General features: G+C 39.0%; 1 protein-coding gene across 1 annotated transcript in view; it reads right to left on the bottom strand.

Moving 5' to 3' along the window:
- The window catches only part of tnn (tenascin N), a 45,793-nt gene extending 40,132 nt beyond the window's left edge, over nucleotides 1-5,661 (bottom strand). Inside the window, exon 1 of the mRNA XM_032531906.1 lies at nucleotides 5,460-5,661. The gene's annotated coding sequence lies outside the window, so the exon portion shown is untranslated. The remainder of the gene's footprint in view (nucleotides 1-5,459) is intronic.
- Nucleotides 5,662-13,790: the final 8,129 nt, after the last annotated feature.

Below are 13,790 nucleotides of genomic sequence, written 5' to 3'. Positions count from 1 at the left end.
AAATAATACAGCACACAAATAGCCAACTGTATATAACCTTAGAGGACAGAAACAGGAAAGAGAAACAGCGTTATCCCAGATGTTATTAACATGGTGATAAATGACTTATTTTTAAGCAAAGAATGTTTCAGTGGGAACTGCGAAAGTTGAATAAAATACTTTTGTAATTAAGTCATTTTTTTCTGATATTTGCTAAGGTTCAACTTTGAAAAGAAGAAATTGACCGAAATCCGAAACATTTCCTCGTTGAGCATCAAAGGCTTAAACAGATGGAAAAGTAATGTGCAGAGAGAGACACAGATTTCAAAAATGCCACTGGACACAGCATTCGTCAGAACATTAAAATGTCAACAAGTGGATCTAAACCTGCCAATCCCATTAACAGAGATTCTGAGTATGTGAGAATACCTGTTCTTTTGAGTGTGCAAAGGTTCTTTTCTCTACATAAGATGGAAAGTTACTTCACTTGCTCAATTGGACACAGTTTGAATTCAGTAAAATAAACATTGGCTTATGAATCCTCTCTCTGATGAATTACATAGGTTGTAACTCAAGTAGTTATGTGATTCAAAAGTCTTAAGTCCTTTAAATAGACATGTAATTACCACAAAACCATTTCTAACTTGTCCAAACTCAATACAGCGGACCTTGTTTGGTTATTTTAACTGTGTATTTGATGTGTATTTTGACTGTGTGTGTTGCTGCTGATCAAAAGATTGAGGTCGGAGACTGGTGCCTGTGCAAGAAATCCAAGCTATGACATCACTGGGAAATTACTTTTTTGACTCTACATGTGGTGGCCAAAACTTGTGGTGGGTGTTTTATCAATAACCGAGACCTTGGAGGGCAAACCAGAGATGAGGTAAAAGAGACATTAAGAGAAGGAGATGGAGAGAGACAAATGGAAAGTCAGGGAAATAGAGATGAGAAAACTGTAAAGTGAGAGAGATTAAGTAAGTGAGAGAGAGTGAATAGGTGAGAGGGAATGATGGAGAGACTGTGTTTGAGTCAGTGACAGTCGAGCAGTTAGCCACATTATAGACAGTATACTATAGCCATGTGGAATGGCACTGAGCACTGACGCACAGCGATGCTTAACAAGCATGTTTATAGCTCCCTGTCAAGGTTCCTATTTGATGCTTGCCATTTTCAGGCCCTTTTCTTATTTCTCTTGGAGACGATAGCACTGTGACCTTCCAAGCATAGCAAAGGGCCGCTACTGAGTGCTAAGTATGTCCTGGTGTGGAAAAGAGAGACAGATGGAGGGATTGATGGAGAGAGGAAATGGGGAATAGAGAAGGAAGTGGGGCAATCACATTTGAAAGTTACTGCCAGAGAGATAGATGATGGCTGGGTGATCCAGATAAATGGATGGCAGATAAATGTATGTATAGATAGATAGATAGATAGATAGATAGATAGATAGATAGATAGATAGATAAGATAGATAGATGGATAGATAAATAGATGAATGCATAAATAAATGTATGGATGGAGTGATAATGTGTAAAAGATGGATAAATAAATCAATGAATGGGTGGATAGATGGAGGCCTAATTCAATGTATAAATATATGGATACATAAATTAAGAGATTGATTGATGAATACGTAGATAGACGGATGAGTTGAATGAATAAATGGATGGCCGGTGGGATGGATATATGGATTAATAGTTTAAGAGCTTGATGGATGGAAGAATTAGAGGAAGAAAGGGTACATGGGTTAATGTCTGATGGATGGATGGATTAGCTGAAGGGTGGATGGACGGATGGATGGATTAGAGGAAAGATGGATGGCTGGGTTCATGGCTGGATGGATGGATGGTATGAGCTACATCCTCTAGTATATTATGCATTCTATAGGCTTCTTGGAGATATATTAGACCAATTTTATTGGCCGGCCGATATATCGGGCCGATATTTGCGTTTTTACGTGTATCACGCGATACACGGCTGCTTCGTTCGTTGATAGATTTCACCCAGCATTATTTACAGACAGGAGTCCACAGGCAGCTCTTTGTTGCTGGAGACGCTGCCGTTCACATGCAGACCATGCACTGCCCCTCCACCACTAGCACCATGGCACCATGGTCTTGAATTGCAAATCAAGCACTTTATTTCAATGGCTACTTTTCTGGTTTATTGTTTTCTTAAATTATTTAAATGTGTTGACAAAGGACATTTTGTGATGACCTGATTATATCTGTCTTATAATATGTCATCAAGCAATGCATCATCAAGGCTGCGTACCCATCCATGTGATGCAAATTGCACATATAATTTGGGTGATATGGATGTAAGATGATTGCAGAAGTGACACTGAGCTGTGTTTTTGTTTATTATTTTTAAAGAAATGGCAGAGCAGATTCTGAAAACAAATCCTGTGTGGCAGGGTTTACATTTTTATGATGTAAATTGAGGGAGCAAAAGCAGTGTCATCTGCAAATGTTGGCTCAAGAAAATTGGCTAAGGCTGATGAAAAAACTCAAAAATCCACATTGGTCGATCCCTAATATTAAAGGTTGAAGGGGGGCAGATGGTGTTTGGACAGCAAAATGACATTAAAGATTAGGTACCACTGAATAAAATACTGGATGCATGCAGCATTATTGACTGTCGTGACAAAGCAGGACAGAAGGTTTTCGCTCAATTATTAGGAAAACGTAACGGCATTAACTGGATGTTCTCCGATGGAGCAGCAACATAAAGATGTTAAAGTCTGGTTTGGCATCAGTGTCCAGCACAGTTATGATCTAAAAACAATTGACTGTCATTAGTCACGCCAATTCAACATGCAAAAGACTAAAGCAGGAAAAAGAATTGCTTCAGTCCAAAGGGATCTCTCAGTCAGCACATGGGCCATCCAGACAGCCTTTCAACCTAACTTCCAAACCCTTTCAAGTAAAATTCAACATGTCCATAAAGACATTTAAAAATTCCTTCCCGACAATAACTTCTCTATGTCAAAGTAGAGCTATGTCAATGGGCCTGTAAAATGTTTGTTGACTACCTAGGATGTGTGTTCAGTCTTTTATATAGGAGAAAGAAGCCCATGTGTGTACAGTATTCATGGGAAACCTGTCATTTATAGCTTACAGACGGGGGGGATTGCCTCCACATGTAACAACAGCAATTTAATTACAGAGAGACAATGCTGTCTGGATCCAGACACATTTCACTCCTTGACAAGCTGTAATTTTGTTGGTGTGTGTTTCTAAAAATCTCTGTATTCTCTCAGAGATCTGGAAACAGTAAATGCACTTAACATTAGGTTGAGATGAACAGGGAATGGAGGGAATGACCATCAAAGATAACAGCTGTAGAAAAAAAACGTACATTGGGAATTTGGGAATACATATACGCACAGAGAGAAATAGGCAGAAGAAGACTTGGTCAGTCTTGTCCCATTTGCCCTTCCCTCTCTCATTAAGCCTCAGACAAAAGGCCGACTGTTTAGCCAGGTTTCAACTCAAGACAAATCTCATTGGACCAAACCAACAGGCCCGAGGATGAGAAGAAGGGATGGTTTAAAATGAGGAGCAGCTAGGCCGAGACTTTACGTGCGGGTTACAAACGATCCTTTCCCTTCCTCTTTTCCTTCCTTTGCAGCAGCTTGCAAACAGAACGGGGAAACTAAAATGGATAAAACAAAGCTGAAAGCAATTATCGTCTGAGAGCAGAGCTCATATCTTCACAATTCTGTCTGCCTCCCGCTGCCTTGCTGACCACAAGTAGCTCTCGATAAGGCCCTTGCTTTGTCAGAACCGCAGAGGCCCCATACCCCTTAGTGGGGCTGTCAGATGAAAACTTAACCAGAGACAGAGATGTGTTTTTGAAATAATAAAAACGTGTTTAGAGTAGCTTTCATGTACCCAGGGGCCATTTTCAATCAGTGAAAGTAAATGAAAAAACTGGAGCTGTGGGGTTTTCATTAAAATAGTTCTCTCTCTTCTCTCTCTCTCTCTCTCTGTAGCCCTCTCTCTATCATTTTGCATGGCTGAGGGCCCACATCTGTAGCTCATTTTGCGAGGGCTTCTGTGTATTCCCTGAGCCAGCACAGTAGCATTAAAGGTAAATCTACTGGATCGGCAGTCCTGTGAGAACATCTATCACCCCGGCTCATAGTTATTATAAATATTGATGTTATTATCATAGAGGAAAATTAGTGCTGGCAGCTTTGTTGACAGACAATATAGGATTATCTACAATGTGTAACTGGATATACAAATCGTAAATACCGTTGGTTTATGCAAGATTTCCTGAACATTTATGATTAATTTCAAACTAGATTTAAACTGATTCAAATTTGCAAATGTTTTTTTTAGAGTTCCTAACTAAAAATTAAAACTTTTTAAAATACCCATTTGTATTTTGGTATATATGATCTTAGTAGTCTACATGACTCATTCAGAAAACACACTATTAAAAGGAAGTGAAGGAAGTATTATTATTATTTATCGTAGACTGTATTACTAATGCATTAACAGGTAGTGGTGCTTTAATGTTGTAGTACAAATTTAACGTGTTTCACACTGTTAGATAATTTAATCCACAACAAAACATATTTTACAAAATAGTTTTGTGTTTTGTAAAGTAATTAGTAACTAAAGCTGTTAAATAAATGTAGTGGAGTAAAAAGTACAATATGTGCCTTTGAAAGGTGGAACAGAAGTATAAAGTAGCATTAAAAAAAATATCAAGTAAAGGTACGTCAAATTTCCACTTAAGTGCAGTACTTGAGTATATGTACTTAGTTACTCTTCAATACACCGCAGTATGCAGACAATATATAGCACTTTCAATGGATTTTGTGAATGCAGATAACGTTACATTTTAAAGCTCACATAATTCCATTCAGTGTCTCCATCACACATCAATATTCATCATTGACCAAGAGTTCAACCCAAACTAACATAAGAACAGCTTCAGTCCCTGGACACTTATAAATTCTAGGTGTCAAGTTAACTTTAGACTGTCATGTAACTGACGGCGTATATGGACTGTGTCATTCAAGTCCTATCAGTCATGTGTTCAAAGCCTGGTAGAGGTGAAGCATGGGATGGAGAGGAAAAAGGGAGAATGATAGATAGATGGAGATGGGAGAGAATGAAAAGCTGAGAAACAGCTGAGACGGATTTGTAATGTCAAATAAAAAGATAAACAGAAGAAGGGAAGAAAACACGTAATTGGCCCTTTTGGGATAATTAAACAAGAGCGCTTTCCTGCCACAACAAAATTAACTTTTAATTAACAAATGTCTGCAACGTTTTTTATTTTTTTATTTTACTTACTGTACATTGAACTGGACAAAACCTACCAATACAACTTTAAATCGTCATAAACCTACAGGCCAATTGGACTAATAAATAAACCTTCAATTAAAAGACATATTGAGGACAGTTCAAATTAAGTCCCATGCTTAAATCACTGAGAAAGACAAAAGGAAAATGTTGCCTTACCCTTGAGGGTTTTCTTTAACTTTCTCCTCCTCTGCTCTCTTTCTTTCTCTTTTCTCTGAAGGACTGAGCGTCACCAAGTCTCTCCTTCTGCCACCTGTTGACAGGCCCAGGCCAATGATTCAAAGACTTCCACACTGCCAGTGACTTTTGCTCTCGCCCTCCCTCTTCTATTGCTCAAATCTCTCCCAAGTGCCTACAGGCCAATGGGCAGTTAGCTTGGGAGTGTCTCCTCTCCTCTTCTCAAGTGATAGAATGAAAAAGGAGAAGGAGAAGAAAAGGAGTGAGATAATGAGGAGCATTTACTCTTCTTGCCTCTTACCTTGCTTCTTCATTGTAACTCTTGAACAACATTGTTTTATAATCATATCAAGTTCCCCCCCCCCCTGTTTTGTGTTTGGTTACTGTAGCAGAGGAGGTTGAAATGAATGTATTTAGCAGAAGTATAGGGTCTAAAAATCTGGATAAATGTTGGATAAATGTTGGATTCAAGGGAGCAAGACTTAAGCCAAGAAAAACGCAGAGTCTGCTTAGGATGGTTGGAACCATTGGGGGGGGTTATTTTTGACAAAATACATTTTTAAAATCTGCATGGGAAAACACTTAAAATAATTGGATTAAAAAATTGACATGGCTATAGCAGCATTTTCTTCCTGGAATAAAAACCTTCTGGGGGTGTGGGTGATAATTATCATAGGATTCCTTTGGAGCAATTATTGTTTGGTCGGATGAATGGCAGCGAGAAACCAAAAACTCTTAATTTGATTTAATATTTACATACTATTCTCTCCAAAGTACAGGCCACAGCTGTGGGGATACACGGCAGGCAAAGTCCTTTAAGCTGAGAGAAAAAACCCACAAACATCTTGATCCAAAATCCCCTTAGACTGCATTTTATGGTCAGTTATAAGCTCGCAAAGAAGAAATATTCTGTTTCAGTTTGGTTTCCTGTTAAGCATCTATACGCTCAAATTTGAAATCCTGCAGGTGGCTACGTGCATGCATACAAACAGAGCCCACGCATCAGCATGTATCATCATGACCACCACTGAAGACCCCAGGTGTCAAGGTTGGCAATACTTTACACTGACAGCGGCTGTTTGTCTCTAAATATAAAAGGTTTCGGATTTCTGTGGAAACAGAAGTGAAACTGGAGCTGAAGCTAAGGGGCCATGTACAGAACAAGTGCTGCTTTATTTAGTATATTTGCCAGTTAAAAAAAAAAAAAAGAAGAAGCAACAAGATCAAGGATTATATCGCTTGCACTGAGAGGCAACATAACTCTTGAAAGATAACATCTGTCATTCTGCTAAAGTGTCTGCAGTGTTTCTAGAAGCAAACTGCTCCTTGGACCAAGGAAAGAGATGAATGAATCACCGGATGCTCCATAATGACACACTCATTACAGAGGGTTTAAACATCCTCTAAAAGTAAGAGAGTAAGAGATGTAACCCTAGTGCATGTAATGTTCAGCCTCAGATTTGGTGCTGCTGCAGCACAGCTTTCTACCTATCCTACTAACATCTATGATCAGAGAGCTATGAAACTAGGACACTTTCAATTATGCTATGCCGACAGAATACAGACTACAAAGATGAATTAAGTTGCCATTGAATTTTCATTTCATCTAGCGATTCTTCTTCTTTTGAATAAGTACAAAGCTATTTCTCATTAGAAAGATGAATGTGGAGCTGTTTTAATTAACTTTGACAAACTGGAGGGTATAATCACCTGGAATCAGATTTTTATGAAAGAAAGAGAAGAAGAAAGATAGACGACTGATCTGATATCCCCATTCTTTAAGCCTCCAAAACATTTTCCCTCACTGAATTGGATGGAAATCAATGACTGAAATGTATTGTCATATGGCTTTGCATTACGTGAAAACTGCTTTCATGTCTGTCTGAGGTCCATAGACCTCCCACAGAGACTTTGAATGGGAGTCACATTGTACATTAACAGCAGAATGCAGTATTTCTATGACAATACTATGACATCTAGTACTACTACTACTAATACATAAATGGTCCTACATGCAACAGTAGGCGTTATACTGATAAGCAGCAAGAGTTTGCATGTCCGGAATGTGTGTATGTTGGTTTCATGGTCGGCGTGTCTTTTCGCCAGTACTTGTGTCCTTCATGTCTGTGTGTGAGAGTAGAGATGGGAGCAGACTGTCACTTGCATGAGATCAGCTTCAAATGTTTAGACCCAATCACTGTCTCTTTTTGATTTGGACAAAGGCAAACTGATTCCAAACGAGATCAAGAGGAATGCAAGTACAATGTCAAACGCACATGCTCACAGCACACAACATTGAAGTTGAATTAGAATTCAACAATGCTCCACAATGCTTACTTAGAAATAGATTTTGGGAACATTCATTGCCTATAACAACTTTTCACTTTGCGCCTGTAGAGTTGGGTTTAGATAGTATTGATCATCGATTCTACAAAAATCCTTCTTTTACCTTTCATGAATTACAACTTCACCGACTGTAGTTTAATAGTAATCTCTGACGAAGTGAAAAACAAAAATGAAAGGTTGCTTCAATCCTAATCACTATTAATCTAAATCAAGCCCCATTTCTTGCTTAAGCATAACTATCCATTTTTCCCTTCTCTTCGACTTAATAATGTGTCTCATTTAACAAAACGAGTATTCTTAAACAGTATAACATAAAGGGAACAGAGTGTCAATGACACCCTGAACTTCCAATTTAAATACCTACTGTTGCTACAACATGTTGGTAGGAGGTGATGACATTTAAAATACTTCATGGGACAATGGAAAACTACGTCATGCATGCTACTAAACCTTTAGGGAAATAGGACCTTTGTACAATTGTTCGTGATTTCAGCGTGTCTGGAAACTGCCCACATTAGCAGCAGATGTTAACAGAGCTCCCACTGTCTCACCACGACATATTGAGATCATTTTTATTATGTTTTCTTTGACGTGATGCATGTCTGCTCCCTCCTGCTGAACTCTTAGAAGTGCCCACACACATTCAATTTTCCTTCAAGTTATTGCTGTTCTTTTTCTGCCAGACCAGTAGGTGACAATATCAAAATGCAAACCATGACAAGCTTAATTAAAGGTCAACCCACATGCTGTACATCTGCTCTGCCTCCATTGATCTGGCCTGTACCTAATAAGCAGGGTGTTGTTTTCAACCATCTTCATCTGTCAGTTTATTTTTACTGTCTTTTGCCAGCTTGGAGTCCTCATTAAAACAAAGTTATAACTATCTGCATGTGAGAAAGAGTTGGATCTGCTTCCTCCCCCCTGTAATGCTTTCCTCTAAAGTTTAAATACCTTAACTTAGCATCTGCAGCCTATCATACTCTTTGTGATGGATAAGGCTACCTTATTTTATTATTATGCACTTGCTGTTACATGCTGGATGGAAAACATCTCCATATGAATTAACACTTTCAGTAAGAAAACCTTTGGTAATAGATACTGACAGATTTTCAGTGACAAATTTAGGAGAATGTCTGGAAATTACTGGTGGGCTGACAATGACAACAACCCTTTATTATGATAAATCCCCTTGGTTATTGTGTTCTCTTGATGACAGTGGAAAATATTGGCTCAGACAACACTTTTTGGAGTCCTTTTCAATTATGTTGGGATCTGGTTGGCAGGATTGGTCGTGGCATGTGGTTTACATTTTTCTCATGTTATTTAGTGAACTCAGTAAATACAAAGCCATGCTGGATGTACACCAATAGCCTTTAGTAGCCTGTAAACTGCAGATAGCTTTTCATAGCTGTTGTCTTTAGACATTGCTGCTAGCTGCTTGCTATGCTACAGTTTAGGAAGCATCCTGCAACGCCGAGTTAAGACTTTGTGGTAGGGGAACAATAGTTACAAGGTTGCTGGGAGCCATCGTTAAAACATGCCACATTCTTTCCTATGAGGCTACAAGGAGAGCAACATCAATAGTTACAATAAAACTAATAGCTTCACTTTCATTGTACAACCTCATTTTAGAAGGGCAATGCTATTTTCAAATTATTTCCATAGCTTCTCTGTCATTTTTGTTGTGTAAAAGTGTATTAGTGAGATAACATTTTCCAGGGCATTCCTGTCTCAGTCGTCATGAGCTCTGATAAAAAAAACTCAACAAAGTAGCATCAGACTGTTAATATTCTCAAATGACTGTGCAGTGATTATGATGGAATTATTGAAGCGATGAGTATTGCTGACATACCTTGATCTTCCCTCCCGGCATGTTCTCTTCAGCACGATTTGAAATTGAGTTTAAATGCTTGCTACATAAAGGAAGTAATTTATTGTCCACTCCTCTTCGCCTGCTACAGATCTTTGCTATCCTCTTGTTTTTCCTTCCAGCTTGGATAAATAGCAGCCCTCCTGATGCTCATATATTTTTAGTCATCAACCATGTGTGAGAACTTGGAAGCATTGTTTACAAAAGGAATTTTAGCTGCCTAATGGCCTGCCGAGGACATTAGGCAACTAAAATATATAAGCATTACTAGAAATATATGAGCGTTACCGGCTACGCCAAAGATGCCATTAACAAAGATAACAAGTGCATTATTTATTACCGTGTGCCATTTATAACAAATGTGTGTTATCATTACAAACTTTACCTTAATGTTAATATCTCAAAACTCTCTATTTAGTTCTCTTTGGTGGCACCCATTGCGATAAGCGGTAAAAGCAGGTGTGTTTTTGGAACTGAATTTTTTTTTTTAAAGGGGAGAAAGACATGCAGCAAAGGGCCGGAAGGACAGGGCCTTTGCTGCATGGGGCACACACTCAACCAGGTGAGCTACGCCAGAGAGCCAAACATCGTCAGTTGTGAGTTGAGGTTATTGCGTTAGCTCCTCCTACCCTCTCCCACAGACCAACCAGTACTGGGTGATGGAAAACGTCACCAACTGTGCGCCGCTTGTGATTTTTTTTCCAGGGAACGTCGCCCCAGACACCCAGTTCAAGGGCTTTCATCACTGAGCCATTGTGTCAATCACCATTGTGTTACCTCGGTCAGACATTTGGTAATATTACAAACTACTTTAAAGAATTAAGTTTTCAGCTTTTTCTTCCAAATGTTTACATCTGTACAGCAAGGTAGACAGATAGATAGATAGATAGATAGATAGATAGATAGATAGATAGATAGATAGATAGATAGATAGATAGATAGATAGATAGATAGATAGATGTTTATTGATCCCAAAAAAAATGGGAAATTCCTGTGTTACAGCAGCAAAATCAGTCACAAATTGCACAAAAATATAAATATAAATGAAATACTAGGAAAAATATACATACATACAATATACATGAAATAATAATACGAATAAGTAAAAAGAACAAATACTTGAATATGTACAGGATGGGGGAACAAAAATGTGCAACTGCTTAAATAATATGCTAAAATGTAAATGTAAATAAACCAAATGTCCAGGTTGCATTAGTGCAGTAGTGTGGTGTCCAAAAGTCTCATCCACCAACCAGTGATGACGTGTTAAAAAGTGTTATTGCTTGTGGAATGAATGATTTTCTGTAGCGGTCCGTGCGGCATCGAAGCTGTCGGAGCCTCTTAGAGAAGCTGCTCCTCTGGTGGACCAGTGTGGGGTGGAGAGGGTGGTCAGGGTTATCCATGATAGATAACAGTTTGTTCAGTGACCTCCTTTCCACCACAGCTTCAAATGTGTCCTGTTTGCAGCCGATCACGGAGCCTGCCTTCCTGATCAGTTTGTTCAGTCTGTTTTTGTCGCTGGCTCCGATGCTGCTGCCCCAGCAGATGGCGGAGGAGAACAGAGCGCTGGCCACAACAGACTGGTAGAAGATCTCCAACATCCTGCTGCACACGTTGAAGGATCTCAGCTTCCTCAGGAAGTAGAGTCTGCTCATCCCCTTCTTGTAAACAGCAGTGCTGTTGACCTTCCAGTTCAGCCTGCTGTCGATGTTGACACCCAGGTATCTGTAATCCTCCACCATGTCCACGTCACTTCCCAGGATGCAAAGGGGCTGCGGAGCCGTTCCCTTCCTTCTGAAGTCAATCACCATCTCTCTGGTCTTATCTACGTTCAGCACCTGCATCTGTCACACACACAATTGAATCGCTGCAGATTATTATGTAAGTTACACATTGGAAAATTAAAAAAAACCTATTACAATTTTCAAATTGACGTTATGGGTTTGAAAAAAAAGTGTTGTCATAGCCTATTTATACATTTCTGAGTCTGGTGTCAGTTCTCAAGAGCACTTCAACTTTTGATTGATACTTCTCTTATGTCTTTATGGTAGATAAGCTGCAGTCTGTTATCTTAGCACCCAAACTGGAAACTCTTCAAAGGTACTGTAACACAATTTTAATGGCATCAACTATACATACACCAACTACTGAATGTCTACAGTATCTTTGCTCAAAGAACCACTTTTAGTAACTTAAACATGAACCCTCATTGAATCTTTTTAAGTAAACATACACAAAGCACATTAACCCTACTCTTTGAACCACATGTTATATTTAATCACTCACAGGCTAACTGTGGTAAGGGGAACTGAACATTACTGATTGCATGTTTCCTTGTGGATCTGGAAACTGTTGATTGAGATTTGATCTGAAAGGGAGCTGCACTATAAGGGGCTTTGTGCGAAATTGGGAACTGACAGACGGATCCATAGCACCAGCAGATATCTAACACATGAAATATGTTTAAAGACTAAATGTCTGGCTCGTCTCGTCTAGATTAACACAGCATTATTTATTATTGTGGTAAAAACTTTCATTCCCGTCTAAACATTTAGGAATAGGGACAACGTGATTTATCTTTGTTTACGTGGAAATGACAAGATCAGATCAGTGGAAACTGGGCCAGAGCTGGCGTCAATGCTACATTCTGCATGTTTACACTTGTGAAATCTCTTGAAGGCTGTCTTTATTTTGTACCGGTGTAAGCTGAATGTGTGTGACCTTGGTGGAGAGCAGATCAGATTGGAGGATGTAATGTAGATAAAGCCTAAGTTATTTAGGGAAAACAAACCAACGCCACATGGAGGTTTGATGAATGTGTTTCAAAGCCCTTATGTGTGTTTGGCTTTCTTTGATGCCCAGTACACTGTGCACATACACAACACTTGTGGGTACACATAAGGACATGCACACACACACACACACACACCACACACACACGTGCACACACACACACACACACACACAGATTATATGCATGTTCATAAATGATGCGCTGTTGCCCTGTCACCAGTTGACTTTAATGAAAACCGCAGTTCAGTTTTTCATTGTTTGTTTGTCAACCACGCAGTATAAAAAAAGGCAACATACTGGATGTGCAGAAATTGTTCGTCTATGCCGTGATTATCTGCTAATGTTGTACTCAACACATCTGGCTTTCAGACTTTCAAAGATTATTTTTAATGATTTTGTTAGACAGCATATGGTAAAGACCAAAAAAGAAATGATTATACAATGATATGAAACAACAGCTGGGGTCTTTACTCAGACCTGTAGCGTCATTACAGCACGCATCTGCTTTAGATCAGATGCGTGAACTTTAAAAACGCACATATACATTTGTTCTCTCAATTTTTCACACGGAAAAATGAACTACGGTGAAGAACGGAGCCACTTAATTAGGCATTTATATACAGTGCAATTCACAAAATGAGACAAACCTGCCATCCCAATGATAATTAATGAGTCCTTAAATTCATGTGCAGGGAGTCTGTGCAAGCACATTAATTAGTAAAGGAATTAATTGGAACAGACAAGGCAAGTCAAGCAGCAGTCTGACGGATGAGCTGGTGTCAACAGCTGTTACAGAGCTGCCTTCCTGCATGGGCTGATGTGAATACCAGTCCTCAGGCTCGGGTCATCCTGTCTTTGGCGCCGTATGGAGACCTGACCCCCCCCGGTCCACCGGCTTACATAACCCAGCAACGCTACTGCTTTTTTTTTTTTTTTTATCTCAGTGACTCACCAAGGTTTTTTTGTTTGTTTTTTATTATTTCAATTTTAGGGTCTATGTAACATAATATTACTGGAATTACAAAGCATAGAAACGTAACATGGTTTATTTTTTGCCACAGAGAAGAGAGACAATGTGAGAATTTAAAAAGAGACAAGCTCGCGCAGGTGAAGCTGCATAACTTCCTGTCACTTCCATTTTTGGTTGATGCTCGCTTTACAGCGTCAATGGAACAAATCGGCCCGCTTCTATAAAAGTAACTACCCATGGAATTTTGATTTCCAAAAGAATGGAAATAAATAATCCTAAAAATTCATCACAGAATTACTGCTGCATTTGTGACAAATACACACTAAAAAATGAT

This window comes from Etheostoma spectabile, chromosome 12, assembly GCF_008692095.1.
Source record: "Etheostoma spectabile isolate EspeVRDwgs_2016 chromosome 12, UIUC_Espe_1.0, whole genome shotgun sequence".
Classification (NCBI taxonomy): Eukaryota; Metazoa; Chordata; class Actinopteri; order Perciformes; family Percidae; genus Etheostoma; species Etheostoma spectabile.
This window is presented reverse-complemented; position numbering and strand designations above follow the sequence as displayed.